Genomic DNA, 7,500 nt, shown 5'->3' with positions numbered 1-7,500 from the left:
ACACAGAGAGAGGCGGCGAGCCGGGGGATCCGGTACCCCAAGGCACACCTCTCGGATCGCTAGAGAAGGCTTTCTCACCGAGGGTGGGTCACGCTCCCCACCCGCCAGTCGCCCCTCGTCGGGCCCGCAGAGGCGCTCAGGGACGCCTGGGGAAGGGAGGGGGCCTGCGGCGCGAGAAGAAACCTGCGGCAACCTGGAGCGTTTGCGGTCAGGGCAGGGGCCCGGCCGGCGCGCGTGCGCACAGCCCCCAAGGCCCCCCGCCGTCCACCCACCTCCTTTCTGTGAGGCAAGGCGCCTCCAGTTAACCCACACACGACCGATCGGAGGCAGAACGGCAGCCCCTCGGCGGCCGGCCGGCGCACGCGTGGCCGGCCCGAGCCCACCGCCACCGCTCACACGGCCCGCGCTCCCCCGCCAGAGGGGAGCACGGGACGTGCGCTCGCCAGACCAGGCGGCGCCCTTCCCCGCGTGGGAGGGGCGCGTCTCACTCAACCGCCTCGACCCGCACAGCCAACGAGCTCCCTCAGGACCCACGCGCGGACACCATGGCGGCGACCGGAGGAGGGGGCGCTGGGGGCGGGAGCGACACACCACCGCTCGGCCTCGGGCACCTGAGAGACAGCCCGGGGCGCTCCAGGAGCACCGCAAAGGCCCAGGCGGAGCCAGCGCTCGTGCAATACCCGAGAGGGCAGCACGGCGGGCCAGCGGGACAGCACCCCCACCGCCGCGGAGGGGGGCGGCCCACGAGGCGACGACCACAAGAGGCGAAAGCGAGGAGTGCCTGCTGCGTCAGAGGACCCCCGCTGACCCACGCCGGACGCCACGAGGCAGACGGCGGGGTCGGGACAGCGAGGTCGGGCCGGGTTCCGCACCCCAGTGCCTCCCAACGCACCGCCCGCAGGCGGGGATGGGAGACGGGGGAAACCCCGCGGGCGGGACGAGAAGAACGGGTCTCATTCACCACGAATGCCCGCCCCTCGCCCGTCGCGGCTCGGTCCCGGCCCGGGAGAGCGTGACATCACCACATCGATCAGGGAAAGCATCCCCGGAGCAGGGTCGGCCAGCCAGCCACAGCCTCCCCAGAGGCCAGCGAGCAGATCAGCCTGGCCATCCCCAGCTCCAGGACAGGGGCGGCAGACAACCCGGCAGAGACGAGGAATGCCTGACACGCACGGCACGGAGCCAGCGGGAGTGGGGTTGTCTCGGCCGCCCCAGGTGCCCGCAGCGGGGAGCGCACGGTGGCAGGGTAAGCCCGCGCCACCTTCCCCGCCGCCCCCAGGTGGGTCAGAGACCCGGACCCAAGGCGGCACCGGGAGCTGGGACGCTCGGATGCATGAGAGACCGGGCACACGGGCCCCAGCAGGCGGCTCAAGCACGAGCAGGGCCGGCTAGCCGGGTCACCGGGAGGCCGAAGACCCGCGACGCATCCAAGAGACCCAACCTCTCCAGCGACAGGTCGCCAGAGGACAGCGTGTCAGCAATAACCCGGTGGCCCAAAATGCCGGCTCGGAGTGAAACATATACCTCCCCAGGAGACAGGAGGTCGAGTCACCGACCACGCCGCCGGCCCAGGGAACCCGCGACACGGGCATCTGTCCCCAAAATCGCCACCATCGCAGCCAGACACGGAGCACCCAGGGCCCTCTGGTCGACCCCAGGACACACGCCGGAGCAGCGCCGGGCCAGGGACGTCCTCCCGGCCACCCGTGCCACGCAGGGGCCGGCCCGAGTCTCCAGAGCGAGACTCGGAAGCGTTTCCGGCCGTCCCCTCGTACGACCGGGACACACGAGGGACCGAAGGCCGGCCAGGTGTGACCTCTCGGGCCGCACGCGCGCTCAGGGAGCGCTCTCCGACTCCCCACGGGGACTTGCAAACAACAGGTCACGGCAGAGGGACCGCTCCCCGGCACCCGGGGGACGAGGCAGGACGGTCCCCGGCTCCCCACGGGGACTTGCAGAAAAAATTCGGCCGCTGCCTCAGACGGCCAGGATGCGCGCGGGCCCGCGACCGGGCCGGGAAGGGTGTCCCCAGCCTCCCACCCCAAGCCCGGTGGGTCCCCGCGGGTCGCGGGTCAGGCCTCGGGAGCCGCGGCGTGCTGGTCGACCAACCCCGGCAGCCCCACACCCGGCTCTGGCCCGAAAGCGCAGCGACAACCTCTCCCCACATAAGCCTGCACGCCTGAGCTCTGACTCACAAGTGACGCGCCAGAGCTCTGGCGCGACCGGGACAGCCCGGCTGACGACCGCGGTCTTTCCGGAGCTCTGCCTAGCTCACAGCGGGGACGGTCCCCTCCCTCGGCAGCTGCCACCGCAGCTCCGGAAGCCAAGGGAACGATATAAAAGCGGCCGCCAGATGGAGTCCGACAACCGTCGCGAACGTCACCAAGACAGATCCGGATGGCAGGCCGGCCCGCGGACCGCAAAACCGAAACCGTGAGTCGAGAGACGCTATCCCGAGGCCGAAAACGCAGCCCCTGTACCCCAACCCCACAGAAACGGTCCCCAAACCCTGTCTCTGCATGGACCGCGACACAGTCAGAAGACAACCCACGGCGTGTGGATGTTCGGAGAGGCATCTCGGTGGGAGAAACAACAAGCAAGGACTCGGTCGCGGGTCGTTGAGGACACAGGGAGACACAGAATGCGTAGGCTCTTCCTGAATCCAGACAGAGAAGGAGGGAGGGAGGGAGGGAGGGAGGGAGGGAGGGAGGGAGGAAAGGCAGGCAGGCAGGCAGGCAGGCAAACATAAAGAAGGAAACAGAGAAAGAAAGAAAGGAAGGAAAACCTAAAGGAGAGAAAGAAAGAAAAGAGAAGAAAAGAGAAGACAAATATTAATATAAGTATTTCCATTTGTATATAGGTATAACATATAAAACTACATTAAAATAGAAAAAAATTTATATGCATACACATGAATGAACAGATAAAAATGAATAAACAAAAAATAAGATAACATAACATAAGCAAATAGGCCAGGCGCGGTGGCTGACGCCTGTGATCCCAGCACTTTCAGAGGCTGGGGGAGAGAGAGAGAAAAAAAATGAAAGAAAGAAAGAAAGAAAGAAAGAAAGAAAGAAAGAAAGAAAGAAAGAAAGAAAGAAAGAGAGAGAGAGAGAGAGAGAGAGAAAGAAAGAAAGAAAGAAAGAAAGAAAGGAAGAAAGAAAGAAAGAGAGAGAGAAAGAAAGACAGAAAGAAAGAAAGAAGAAAGAGAGAGAGAGAGGGAGAAAGACAGCGAGAAAGAAAGACGAGAGAAGAAAGAAAAAAAAAGAAAGAGGAAAGACAGGAAGAAAGACAAAGCAAGAAAGCAAGAAAACAAGACAGCAAGAAAGCACGACAGAAAGAGAGAAAGAGACAGAAAGAAAAAGCAAGAAAGCAGCAGAGAGAGAGAGAGAGAGAGAGAGAGAGAGAGAGAGAGAGGCGCGAGGCGAGGCGAGGCGAGGCGAGGCGAATCTACCTGCTTTCACTACATGTGGGGAGAATCAGGAAAGCCCCCACTAACAACAAGGCCTGAAGTGGAGCTGCCATCTGTGAAATCCGAGCAGAAGAGTCCACACGGGTTAAAGACACGAAGAAAGACAGGGAAACAACTGCTCAAAGAGAAGAACAATCTGGCCCAGCCAGGGTCTGTCTCCTGAAGTTGTGTGGGCAACGAGGGAGTGGGACGGAGGGAGGGAGTGGGACGGAGGGAGGGAGGGCCTCCGAGGCTCGTGTCAAACAATAAATGATAATAAAATAAAAGGAAGTTAAAAAAAAAAATTGCGCATCATTCGTAGCATCACTGACGCCTCGAAAGGCGAGAGGCATGTGTTTATGTCACTGTGGGACTGTTTTCTTTTTTCTTTTCTCTTTTTCTTCCCTCTCTTCCCGGAAACTCACTTTTTAATTATTTCATTTTCCTTTTCTTTTTTTTTTTTTAATTTTTAATTTTACTTTCATTTTTACTTTTATTTTTAATTGCTTGAGAGGTTGTCTCCCTCTCTCGCCCAGGCTGGTGTACAGTGGCGCGATCTCGGCTCACTGCAACCTCCGCCTCCCAGGTTCAAGTGATTCTCCTGCCTCAGCTCGGCCTCCCGAGTAGCTGAGATTACAGAGGCGCACGACCATGCCCGGCTAATTTTTGGTATTTTGACTAGAGACGGACGGGGTTTCACCATACTGGCCCTGCTCGTCTGACCACCTCGTGATCCAGCGATCCACCACCCTCGGCGTCCCAAAGTGCTGGGATGACAGGCTTGAGCCACCGCGCCGGGCCTAGTTATTCCTTTTATTTTATTTCTAATTTTTAATTGTACGTATGCACGTATGCATGTATGTATGTATGTATGTATGTATGTATGTATGCATGCATGCATGTATCTATCCTTTTCTTTTTTTTTGAGACGGACAGAGAGAGACAGTGAGAAACAGAGAGAGAGAGAGAGAGACAGACAGACAGACAGAGAGAGAGAGAGAGAAACAGACGGGGGGGGAGAGAGAGAGAGAGAGAGAGAGAGAGAGAGAGAGAGACCAACAGACAGAAGGACAGGCAGAGAAAGAGAGTAAGACAGAAGACAGACACAGGGAGAGAGACAAGCGGGGGGGGGGGGAGAGAGAGAGAGAGAGAGAGAGAGAGAGAGAGCTCCCAGACATCACGAAGCCGTTTCAATGACATATTCTCTCTGGTCTTTGTCTGGGGATATTCAGTTTTTCAACGTAGGCCTCAAGGGCTCCCAGATGTCCCTTTCGAATCTCTACAAAGAGAGTGTCTCCAACCTGCCTAATCAAAACAAAGGTGTAACCCTTTAGGATGAGTCCACACATCGCAAAGCAGTTTCTCAAATACATTCTTTCTAATTTTCATCTGGGAATATTAGGTGATTCACCATAGGCCTAAAGGGACTCCCAAAAATCCATTCAGAGAGACTGCCCAAAAAAAGTGTTTCTAACCTGATGAATCCAAAGAATGGTGTATCGCTAAGAGATCAATCTACGCATCACAAATCAATGTGACAGATAGCCTCTCTCTGGTTTTAATCTGTGGATAGTCTGCTTTCCAACGTAGGCCTCAATGGGTTTCCAAATGTCCCCTCACAGATTCTACGGAAAGCGTGTTTCCAACCTCCTGGTTCAAAAGAATTATCCGTTCGAGGTGAATCCACACGTCAAAAAGCAGTTTCACCAGCAGCAGTTTTTCTCCTTTTCCTCTGGGGATGTTCACTTTCACCAGGAGCCACAAAGGGCTCCCAAATGTCCCTTCGAAGATTCTGCAAAGAACTGCTTCCAATCGGCCGCGTGCAGCGGCTCACGCCTGTCATCCCAGCATTTTGGGAGGCAGAGGCGGGTGGATCACCTGAGGTCAGGAGTTCGAGACCAGCCTGGCCAAAACGGTGAAACCCCATCTCTACCAAGAACACAAAAAATTTGCCGGGCTTGGTAGCGGGTGCCTGTGATCCCAACTACTTGGGAGGCTGAGGCAGGAGAATCCCTTCAACTGGAAGGCAGAGGTTGCAGTGAGCCGAGATGGTGTCACTGCACTCCAGCCTGGGGGACAGAGTGAGAGTCTGTCTTAAAAAAAATAAAAACATTAAGAAAAAAATACTACTACTACAACAACAACAACAACAACAACAACAACAACAACAACAACAAAATGCTTCCAATCTGCTGAATCAACAGAAAGGTTTAACTCAGTAAGAGGAATCTACACATCGCTAAAAAGCAGTTTTACAGATAGCTTCTTGTTAGTTTTTATCTACAGTTTCCTGGTTTTCACCCTAGGCCTCGAATAGCTCCCAAATGTCCTTTTGCAGATTCTACAAAAGGGCCGCTTCCAACCTGGTATATCAAAAGAAAGGTTTCACTCTGTGAGATGAATCCACACACGACAAAGCAGTTTCAGAGACAGCTTCTTTCTAGTTTTTATTTGGGGATATTCGGTTTTTCACACTAGGCCTCAGTGGGCTCCCAAAGGTATACTCGCGGATTCTACAGAAAGAGTGCTTCAAACCTCCTCAATCAAAAATTAGTTGTAATTCGGTGCCATGAATCCACACATCACAAAGCGGTATCATAGAGAGCTTCTTTCTATTTCTCTGGTGGGGATACTCGGTTTTTCACAACAGGCCCCAGTGGGCTCCCAAATGTCCATTCTGCTTCCAAACTGCTGAATCCAAAGGCAGTTTTAACTCGGTATGATGAATCCACACGTCACAAAGCTGTTTCATGAAGACCTTCTCTCTCGTTTTTATCTGAAAACATAAGATTTTTTCACCATACGACACAAGGGTCTCCGAAATGTACACAGACAGATTCAACAAAAAAACCCTTCCAACCTGCTGAGTAAAAAGAAAGGTTTAACTCTGCGAGACGAATACACACACGACAAAGCAGCTTCACAGAGAATGGTGTTTTTTGTTTGTTTGTTTGCTTGCTTGCTTGCTTGCTTGCTTGCTTTTTGGTTTGTTTTCTTGGTTTTTTTTTTTTTTTTTTTTTTTTTTTTGGAGACGCACTTTCGCTCTTGTTGCTCAGACTGGAGCGCAATGGCGCCATCTCGCCTCACTGCGACCTCCGCCTCCCAGGTTCAAGCAATTCTCCTGCCTCCGTTTCCCTTCCCGAGTAGCTGGGATTACAGGCATGTGCCACCACGCCCGGCTAATTTTGTATTTTCAGTAGAGACGGGGTTTCTCCATGTGGGTCAGTCTGGTCTCGAACTGCCGACCTCAGGTGATCTGCCAGCCTCGGCCTCCCAAAGTGCTGGGATGACAGGCGTGAGCCACCGCGCCCGTACAATTGTATTGTATCGTATTGTATTGTATTTACATTGATTGATTGATTGATTGATGCTGCCTGATCAAAGGTCACTCAGGCCCAGTCGTCAAAGTGGCGATTTCCTAGGCAACAAGGAAGGGGGGAGCTTGGAGGTGGGGGCGGGGGCGGTGGAGAAGACACAGTTGCCCCAGGCTGTGCGCAGGCGGCCTGAGCTTCCTTCCTCTGTTGAGGCCTCCATTTTCAGAGTAACAGTGGCCGCTAGGTGATGCCCGACGTCTGCCAATGAGACTGTCAGCCCGGAATGAATTGGGATCGCCTGGAGGGGGAGGCGGGAGGGGGAAGGATGGAGGCCCCCACAGCACAGTGGGTCACCGCGCCCTTCCAGGCGATCCCCACAACTAATCGACCAGGGCCCCTGGGGGCACACAGCCTAAGACCCCAGCCATCGGATCATCTGGAACTTCTGTCCGAAGACGAGAGACGAGAGACCGACTGGAAATTCTCTCGGTCAAGGTCCAAACGTAAAAGAATCACTGACACAGACACCAGGACTAACTAAGACAATTTGTAAAAGTTTCCGTGTTTTGGGTGAATCCGCGTATTTCTGGATCACAAAATTACTGATTTTGAACATTGCGGTTTTTCCACTCCTTACGTGTACGGTCCTGTGATAGACAGACCAGGGGACTCCTCAGCTCAGAGTCCATGAGGCCAGAAGCTGACATCCTAAATTTCTATGTAGAATGAATTTCA

The sequence above is a fragment of the Macaca mulatta genome, chromosome 10 (genome assembly GCF_049350105.2).
Source record: "Macaca mulatta isolate MMU2019108-1 chromosome 10, T2T-MMU8v2.0, whole genome shotgun sequence".
In the NCBI taxonomy this organism is placed as follows: Eukaryota; Metazoa; Chordata; class Mammalia; order Primates; family Cercopithecidae; genus Macaca; species Macaca mulatta.
This window is presented reverse-complemented; position numbering follows the sequence as displayed.